Below are 9,958 nucleotides of genomic sequence, written 5' to 3'. Positions count from 1 at the left end.
TGCGATGGCTGCCTCAGCGATGCTCTCGCTCACTTCCTCCAACATCTTGTGGACTTCCTCTTTTATGGGGTTTTCCACAACGGTGATGTTGGTTTTGCCGCAGCTGTCGGATTCGGATCCAGGGTCGCTACCATCCTCAGATGGTTGGGTCAAATTAAATCTCTCCCTGTGCTGCCCTTTACCCTCCTCCGTTGTAACTCGAAGTTGTGTGCTTGTAGCATTACCTTTGACCACAGATGCCAATATGATATCGACGAGGTGTGACTCGTAGGCAGATCACTAGTCCCCGCCGGTACTGGGTTTATTAGGCCCTGCACCGTAACTTTTTCATTCATTCTTCCTCCTTCCATGTTTGCTTTTTGTTTTAGGGGAATATATCGTAATATTTATTCGAATATTAGATGAAATTAGAAGATGTTGCTTATAGGTCCACTCCTTCCGATACCTCCCCCACAAAAGTTCGAAAATATTTGCTAAAATGGTAAGCGCAATATCTCATAAAAGGAACAACCGATTTGGTCCAAACTTTGGATTTCGAAATATTTTCTCCAAACTTAGATTATGTTTAAAAAATGATGGACTCTATCGGTCCATTCCTTAGGGTACCACCCACACAAATGATCAAAATTTTTTGTTTAAGTTCGGCTAAGGGTCTGTACGAGTATTTTTTGGAAATTTTTACCGAAGGTACTCCTAGTAGCCCTATTTACAGCGATATGATGTTTTTCGTGGGCAAGCCCATGTTTCTTGATATAATGGTCCTATCGAGAGCAATGACTTGCAAAATGGACTATGTCGTTCCGTTCCTTTGTTGTTGTTGTAGCAAGAATTTCCATCAATGTTTTAGTATGTGTGTATGTATGAGTGAAGAAAACAACAACCACATAATGTTTATTGTTTGTTTTCATTCACTTACACTGTAAGTGAGAGAGAGAAGCAAATGCAACAACAACTCAGTGGGCGCCCTCACTATACTGTCTTTGCAAAGAAGCCCGTCTCTCATCTAGACTCAAGAATTCTTCAACCTGGGCTGGTTGCGTCCATAAAGAATCAGGGGACATGTGGGTGGAGTTAGCTGGGCAGTTAAACAGATGCAGTGTATCGTGTGGTCCTAATCCACACGCCGGGCATTTGTTGGGCCCAATACGAATTGAGACGGCTGCATCGTCCGGATATTAACTGGGCTAAAACCACTCGTGTTGCCTTGGCAGCTGACGCTCTTCTGCTGCGATGGATGGTGGGTGGTCTCTAAGTACGGCATTCACACTGTATCCCTGTACAGCCAGCGTAACCATGTCAGTGTGAATTCTATCCAAGCTTGCCTGATAGGCTCGTTGATCTAGAGGTTATCTTTTATACCTTTGGACCTCTCTCTCTAGATCAGGGTCGCCCATCTCTATACTGAGGGCGCCCACTGAGTTGTTTTGCATTTACTATTCTATTTCATTCACAGTGTACGTGTGCAAAAATGCATGATAAACATCATTTGGTTGTTGTTTATTCACCTATACAGAAACCCTTGCTTTAGTTTGATGGAATTCTCTTGGGCGACGCTGCTCTAGATCATGAAGATCTTTCCTGTAGTGGGATTCTCTAACGCATTTTTTGGTTACCGACAAAAATCGGTAAAATTAAAACGCAAAATTATAAAGGAAAAGTGTGAATAAACGTTGGCAACACCTTTGCTATCGGTAAGACTTACCGACAACTTTATTTTGGTTGTTAACTTATCGACAAATTTCGTTAATTACCGAAAGTATAAGCATTTTAATTTTACCGATTTTTGTCGATAACCAAAAAATGCGTTAGATAATTCCACTACTCACGTGCTTGGCTGGGGGAAGCCTGTCCTTTAAATCGTGTCAGGAATGCTCACTGCGATAACACCCAAGCAGGTACTGCATCGACAACATCTTATTGTGCTGATGCACCGGTAAAACCTTCGCTTCCTCATGAAGATGGTCCACTGGTGTCAAGAGGAGGCAACCTGTTGCAGTGCTCAGAAAGGCATTCTGGCAGGTTTGAATCTTCTTCCAATGCGTAGCCCTAAGGGCCAGAACAGAATCAATCGTCGCTTGCTTTGCTTGCTTCCCCAAATGTCAAATTAGAAAGGAATGCCAGAGTCTCTTTGCAAATCCGCCTGCGTTCTTCTTTAGGAGGCTCTGGCATTCCTTTATAATTTGACATTTGGGAAGCAAGCCAAGCAAGCGACAATTGATTCTGTTTCTACCTTAACATTTGCATACCACGCTGGGTGTCCATACATAAGAAGAGCTGCATGTCTTCTGGAGGAGATCAACAGGTCTTCTAGAGTAAGAGCCTGTAAATCTTCCTATAGAAGACCTTATGGCCTTCTATGTCCCTAGAAGACCCGTAGGTCTTATTCTTCTGTAGGAGACCTGTAGGTCTTCCTCTATAAGACCTGTAGGTTTTCCATAGCGGACCTGTCTGTAGGCTTTGCGATAAAAGTCTTTTTGTAGATCTTCTCATAGATCTACCCATAGATCTAGCAACCAGGCGAGGTAGCTTATGTGCTCAGTCCTTCATATCCTCACGACTGAGGCTTTTTTCTAAGGAAAAAAATACTCAGACTTTCAGGTTTTCTATGGATAGACCTATGAGAAGATCTACAAAAAGACTTCTATCGCAATGCCTACAGACAGGCCTGCTATGGAAAACCTACAGGTCTTATAGAGGGAGAAAGGAAAGCAACCAGGCGAGGCAGCTTATCTACCCAGGCCTTGACATTTTTTTAGAAAAGACCTCAGTCCTGATGGTGTAGTATTTTTTTGTATAGAAGAGTCCTTAGGGTGTGAGAATTTTTTGTGTAGAAAACACAACTCAGTACTGAGGCATGTGAGAATTGTTTCTATAGGAAAAATCTCAGTCCCGAGCAAGTGAGAATTGTTTATAGAAAAAAACTCAGTCCTGAGGGTGTGAAAAAAAAAATTATAGAAAAAACCCGCACTCCTGACGTCCTACGAATTTTTTATAAGAGTATTTTGAGTATTTTTCTCACAGCCGTGAGGGTACGAGATTTTTTTTTAGAAAAGACCTCAGTCCTGATGCTGTGGACATTTTTCGTATAAAATAAAAAAAACTTCAGTCCTTAGGGCGTGAGAATTTTTTGTATAGAAAAAAAACCTCAGTCCCTAGGGTGTGAGAATTTTTTCTATAGAAAAAACCGCAGTCCTGAGGCTTTAAGAATGTTTTGTATAGAAAGGAACTCAGTCCTGAGGGTGTGAGAATTGTTTCTATAAAAAAAACCTCAGTTCCGAGGGTGTGAACATTTTTTCTATGGAAAAAACCACACTCCGGGGGTCTGGCTGGCTGACTCAAACATGCTATCGAACGTTACACCCAATATTTTGGGATAGTTAGTGCTCGGAATCAGTACACCATCGACTAATATGTTCAGTGGGAGCCTCATTTCAGCCGTCCAAGTGGTGAAAAGTGTGGCAGTGGATTTAGCGGCGGATATTTTCATATTCCTCAGATGTAAGAATTGCACTAGGTCAGCTATGTAGACATTTAAACTATCATACATATCGACGGTAGGACCCGACGCCAAGATCGTATAATGATCCGCATACATTACGATCTCTATGCCGTCTGGAGGGTGTGACATTTCAGAGGGGTAGAGGTTAAATTGTTCCGAAGATATAACCTCTCCTTGGAAACTCCCAGTTTCACTCTAAGGAGTTTGGTCTTCTTGTCTCTGAATTCCACAAACGACAGGTGTCCGCACATATAGTTGATCACCCAACGTTTCAAAAATGGCTGGAGAGTAAGTAGTCTTCTCTATATCGTCGAATATTTGTATGTGTTTGTGTTCGGTCCATTCCTTTAGGTACCTACACAGAAAAAAAATCGGCGACAAAAAAATATTTATCATATTGACGAAATTCGATAAAGTCATTTGATACAATAAAATTTTAATATTGACTAAAATATTTATCAATTTTTTTTATATTGAACTGATAAAATATTTCACATATTGACATATCAAGCAAACTTTTGAATATTTTGATAAATATTTTAGTCAATAGGTGAAGTATTTTATCATTTGTATTTTTACTTTGTGATCAAATAATTTTATTGAATTTTGTCAATATGAAAATTTTTTTACCGCCGGAAAAATCGCTTAATTTTTGATTGAATCTTTGAATTTTATTATCAAATGGCTTAAATTTTTTTCTGTGTACCCCGAAAAACTTTTGAGATTTTATTCTAATTCATATCTTTTTCGGCAAGTTCCTATGCCCAAAATTCTAAAGACCTCCCTAAATACAGACGTTTTTTGGGAAAAATGTATTTCAATTCACACACACATAAAAATATTTTATCGATTTTCGTGCGATAAACAAAAATTGTCATATGGACGAAATTCGATAAAATTTTTTGATCACAAAGTAAAAATACAACTGATAAAATATTTCACATATTGACTAAAACATTTATCGATATTTATACTCTCAGCCTTTAGGCTAAGGAGGGTATATACACTTTGATACGATGAAAATGTGCCTCATCGAAATAATGGTTTAAGACCCCAAGTATGTTTGGACGAAATGTGTTTCAGACAATTTGGAGTCGATCTAGCGATGTCCGTCCGTCTGTCTGTCTGTCTGTCTGTCGGTCTGTCCTGCTGGCTGGAGCGCACGATAACTCTCGAACGGATGAACCGATTCGGTTCAAATTTTGGCTTTCGTAATATTTTGCCCAAACTTAGTTTAAGTTCGAAGATGAGCTACATCGGTCCAATCCTTCCGGTACCTCCCCCACAAAAGTTCGAAAATGTTCGGAAACTTTGTGCGCACGATAACTCTTGAAGGAAGTGACCGATTTGGTCCATACTTTGTATAATGTAAACCTTCTACCAGAGTAATATGAGGTTCCAATATGGTCTCAATATGTCCCCTCCTTCGGGTACCTCCCACACAAAATTTCGGAAAAATTCAGTTTAGGGCCATCTCTCCAATCGCTTTGATTTTTGTTTCAGCAAGTTGTGTTCACTACCCTCCATACGACGGTACAAGTTTCATCTGGGGCAAGTCCATACTTCCTGAGAAAATAGCATGAAAGCTGCAAAAAACCCCTATGACACCGTATAAGGTGGTTGGAGCGCAAGATAACTCTCGAACGGATCTGATTATTCGGTCCAAAATATGGTCTTAGTAATATTTTGTCCAAACATAGTTTAAGTGTGAAGATAAGCCATATCGGTCCACTCCTTAAGGTACCTCCCCCACAAAAGTTCAAAAATGTTCGGAAAAATTGTTCGTACGGTAACTCTTGAAGGGAGTGGCTGAATTGGTCTATACTTTACACATCCTAATATATCTACCAGATATAGATCAGGTTGAAATATGGACTATATTTGTCCACTCCATCCGGTACCTCCCACACAAAATTTCGGATAAGTTCACTTTAAGACCTGATATCGAATAATTTTGATTTTTGTTGAAGCAACTTGCATTCGCTGCCTCATTTACGATGGTAAAAGTTTTTTTAGGGGCAAGTCCATACTTCTTGAGCAAACAGACCGAAGAGTGTAAAAACTTCCTATGGCACCATATGTTGCGGCTGGAGATCCACTTCCATAACGGTCAATGTCGATCCATTCCTTTTAGTATCTCCTCCGCAAAACTTTTGATCTTTAATCCTTATCAAAATGTTTGTCTGTTCAAACGCCCAAAATTGTTTCAATATACACAGGCTGAGGGTATATCTCTGTCGGCAAAGCCGACTGATACTTTTTTACTTGTTTTATATTGAACTGATTAAATATTTCAGATATTGACAAAAATATGTATCAAAATATTCCAAATTTTGTATCAGCATTCAGTGGTTGTTAGAATAGCTACCAATAAACATTAGGGTTATAACTTTTTTGCAAATATCAAAATTTCCACCGCATAGCCGCGTAGAGCACGAAAAACTACTATGAAATACGGTGTAATTTTTCTCTATCGCGAAAAAAGTTTCCGCACCAAATGCATTGAAATTCAGTAATGCATTATTTATTTTTATTTGTTAAAATGATATATACGCTTTCCGTAGTACCTTATTAATAGTTTTAATCTAATTTAAAATCAATAGCGAACCATTTTCGAGCAATTTGGCTTATCAACATTTTTTTTATCGATTGAAAAAAAAATGTATTCAACATTTTTTTTCATCAAGAAAATATTTTGTTTTTGTCAAGCACAAAATATTCCACTTTTGATAAATATTTTTGCTAATATGTGAACTATTTTATCAGTTGTATTTTTACTTTTTGATCAAATAATTTTATCGAATTTTGTCAATATGAAAATATTTTTATTATCGCCGGAAAATCGATAAATTTTTGATCGAATGTTTGAATTTTTTATCAAATGCCTAAAATTTTTTCTGTGCAGACTGAGGGTATACCACTGTCTGCAATGCTGACTGATACTTTGTTACTTGTTCTGTAGTACTTTTTTGATTTCATTATAGATGAGTTCAATCGACTTCTGCGTTGCATTGGTTAACGGCAGAAAATTGCGGGTTGTCATAGCGAATTGGGAAAAAGGTCAGGCTTGTTTTAAAGAACGCGATTTTTAAATTTTGAGCAACTTTTGGCATATGTTTTCCCTATGTGAGACGAGGCAAAACCTATTACCATTACTCATTTTCTGTTACTTGTATTCGTTTGATCAATTGCTTGTCATTCTTGATATTTCTAGCGAAAAACAATTACAAGACGATTTTTTTCCTTAGGCCCACTGATTAGTAATATCTGATCTAATTACATTAGATTTTTAAAAACACTGGCCTAATATGTATGTATCCATTTTCTGACCAATTTTACCCAAAATCGTGGACTATGCACTGTCTTATTTCTCTAAAAATTATGTTTCATTTTCTGACCAATTTTACCCAAAAATCATGGACTATAGACTGTCATATTTGCCCTAAAAATCATGTTTCATTTTCTGACCAATTTTATCCAAAAATCATGAACACTGTCCTATTTGCCCAAAAAATTGTGTTCCGTTTTCTGACCAATTTTACCCAAAAGTGCTGCCCTATTTGCTCTAAAAATCATGTTCCATGTTTGATAAATCTAATATGTAATATAATTACATCAGAATTAAAAAAAAAAACTGGCGCTAATATGTATGCAATTCCCCCCTTAAAACCTTGTGAAGGTGACGATGACAAGGTTTACAAACTTGAAATCACTGTTAAACTTTAAAAGCTGAATTGAAAAACAAAAAACATAAAAAACCAACAAAAAATATTTATAAAAAACAACAAACAGATGTGGAGAGATAGAAGAAGAAATATCAATGTACCTTTTTTTAAACAGGATTTTTTTATAAATGTAAATGAAACAAAATAAAATAATTATAAATGATAAAATTAAGAAATCCAATGGAAAAAAATACCACAAGAAACACTAAAAAATACACTAAATTATAAGTTTTATTTTAAGAAAAGAATAAGCAAAATATTGTTTTAATTAAAATGGTAAAATAAATATTTTTGAAATTAAGTTTTTATATATAAATATACAACATTTATTGCAGTCGTTTATTTTTATTTGGTAGTCAATAAGGTTTGAAATAATGTTAAACATTAAAATAAAACTATTTAATTTATTTGTTTAATTAGTTTTTTTATTTTATTTTATGTTTTGTGGTTTTTTTGCAGAGCAATAGACCAATAATAAAAATATGTAAATATAGCAAATAACTTGTAAAGAACACCATTATGTACATGAACTTAAAAACAAAATAAACATCCTAGTTAGCAAAATAAAAATTTTAGTCCAATGAAAACTATTTGATGTAATTACATGAAATTTCAAAACAAAACTCACAAAAAATGGTTTTTATACAAATTTTTATATTTTATTTTATTTTTCTTTATCCCAGAGTAATATTTTTGACTCATTACCAAAACCAAGATTTGGATGATATTCGTTGAAATAAATGTGTACCTACCAAAAAAACTAAAATAAAAATGGAAAAAATCTATATAAAATATTAAATAAAATATTATGTGTGTGGAACATAAAAAACTTATAAATATTACAATTGTTTTATTTAGAAATGAGAAAGAAAGGTTTTTATTAAATAGGAGATTACATTTTGTAGGGTCTTTTACACTTGCCCAAAAAATCGTGTTCGATTTTCTGACCAATTTTACCCAAAAATCATGGACTATACACTGTCCTATTTGTCCTAAAACTCATAATCCATTTTCTGACCAATTTTACCCCAAAAAACGTCCTATTTGCTCTAAAAACCATGTTCCATTTTCTGACCAATTTTACCCAAAAATCATGGACTATACACTGCCCTAATTGCCCTAAAAATCATTTTCTATTTTCTGACAAAATTTACCCAAAAATCATGGACTATACACTGTCCTATTTGCCCTAAAAATCATGTTCCATTTTCTGACCAATTTTACCCAAAAATCATGGACTATACACTGTCCTATTTGCCTTAAAATTATGTTCCATTTTTTGACCAATTTTACCCAAAAACCATGGACTATACACTGTCCTATTTGCCCTAAAAATCATTTTCTATTTTCTGACAAAATTTACCCAAAAATCATGGACTATACACTGTCCTATTTGCCCTAAAAATCATATTCCATTTTCTGACCAATTTTACCCAAAAATCATGGACTATACACTGTCCTATTTGCCCTAAAAATCCTGTTCCATTTTTTGACAAAATGTACCCAAAAATCATGGACTATACACTGTCCTATTTGCTCTAAAAATCATGTTCCATTTTCTGACCAATTTTACCCAAAAATCATGGACAATACACTGTCCTATTTGCCCTAAAAATCATTTTCTATTTTCTGACCAATTTTACCCAAAAATCATGGACTATACACTGTCCTATTTGCCCTAAAAATCATTTTCTATTTTCTGACCAATTTTACCCAAAAATCATGGACTATACACTGTCCTATTTGCCCTAAAAATCATTTTCTATTTTCTGACCAATTTTACCCAAAAATCATGGACTATACACTGTCCTATTTGCCCTAAAAATCATTTTCTATTTTCTGACCAATTTTACCCAAACATCATGGACTATACACTGTCCTATTTGCCCTAAAAATCATTTTCCATTTTCTGACAAAATTTACCCAAACATCATGGACTATACACTGTCCTATTTGCCCTAAAAATCATTTTCCATTTTCTGACAAAATTTACCCAAACATCATGGACTATACACTGTCCTATTTGCCCTAAAAATAATTTTCCATTTTCTGACCAATTTTACCCAAAAATCATGGACTATACACTGTCCTATTTGCCCTAAAAATCATTTTCTATTTTCTGACAAAATTTACCCAAACATCATGGACTATACACTGTCCTATTTGCCCTAAAAATCATGTTCCATTATCTGACCAATTTTACCCAAATATCATGGACTATACACTGTCCTATTTGCCCTAAAAATCATGTTCCATTTTCTGACCAATTTTACCCAAAAATCATGGACTATACACTGTCCTATTTGCCCTAAAAATCATGTTCCATTTTCTGACCAATTTTACCCAAAAATCATGGACTATACACTGTCCTATTTGCCCTAACAATCATGTTCCATTTTCTGACCAATTTTACCCAAAAATCATGGACTATACACTGTCCTATTTGCCCTAAAAATCATGTTCCATTTTCTGACCAATTTTACCCAAAAATCATGGACTATACACTGTCCTATTTGCCCTAACAATCATGTTCCATTTTCTGACCAATTTTACCCAAAAATCATGGACTATACACTGTCCTACTTGCCCTAAAAATCATGTTCCATTATCTGACCAATTTTACCCAAATATCATGGACTATACACTGTCCTATTTGCCCTAAAAATCATGTTCCATTTTCTGACCAATTTTACCCAAAAATCATGGACTATACACTGTCCTATTTGCCCTAAAA

This window comes from Musca autumnalis, unplaced genomic scaffold (genome assembly GCF_047663935.1).
Source record: "Musca autumnalis isolate F117 unplaced genomic scaffold, ASM4766393v1 scaffold_2, whole genome shotgun sequence".
Lineage (NCBI taxonomy): Eukaryota > Metazoa > Arthropoda > Insecta > Diptera > Muscidae > Musca > Musca autumnalis.
This window is presented reverse-complemented; position numbering follows the sequence as displayed.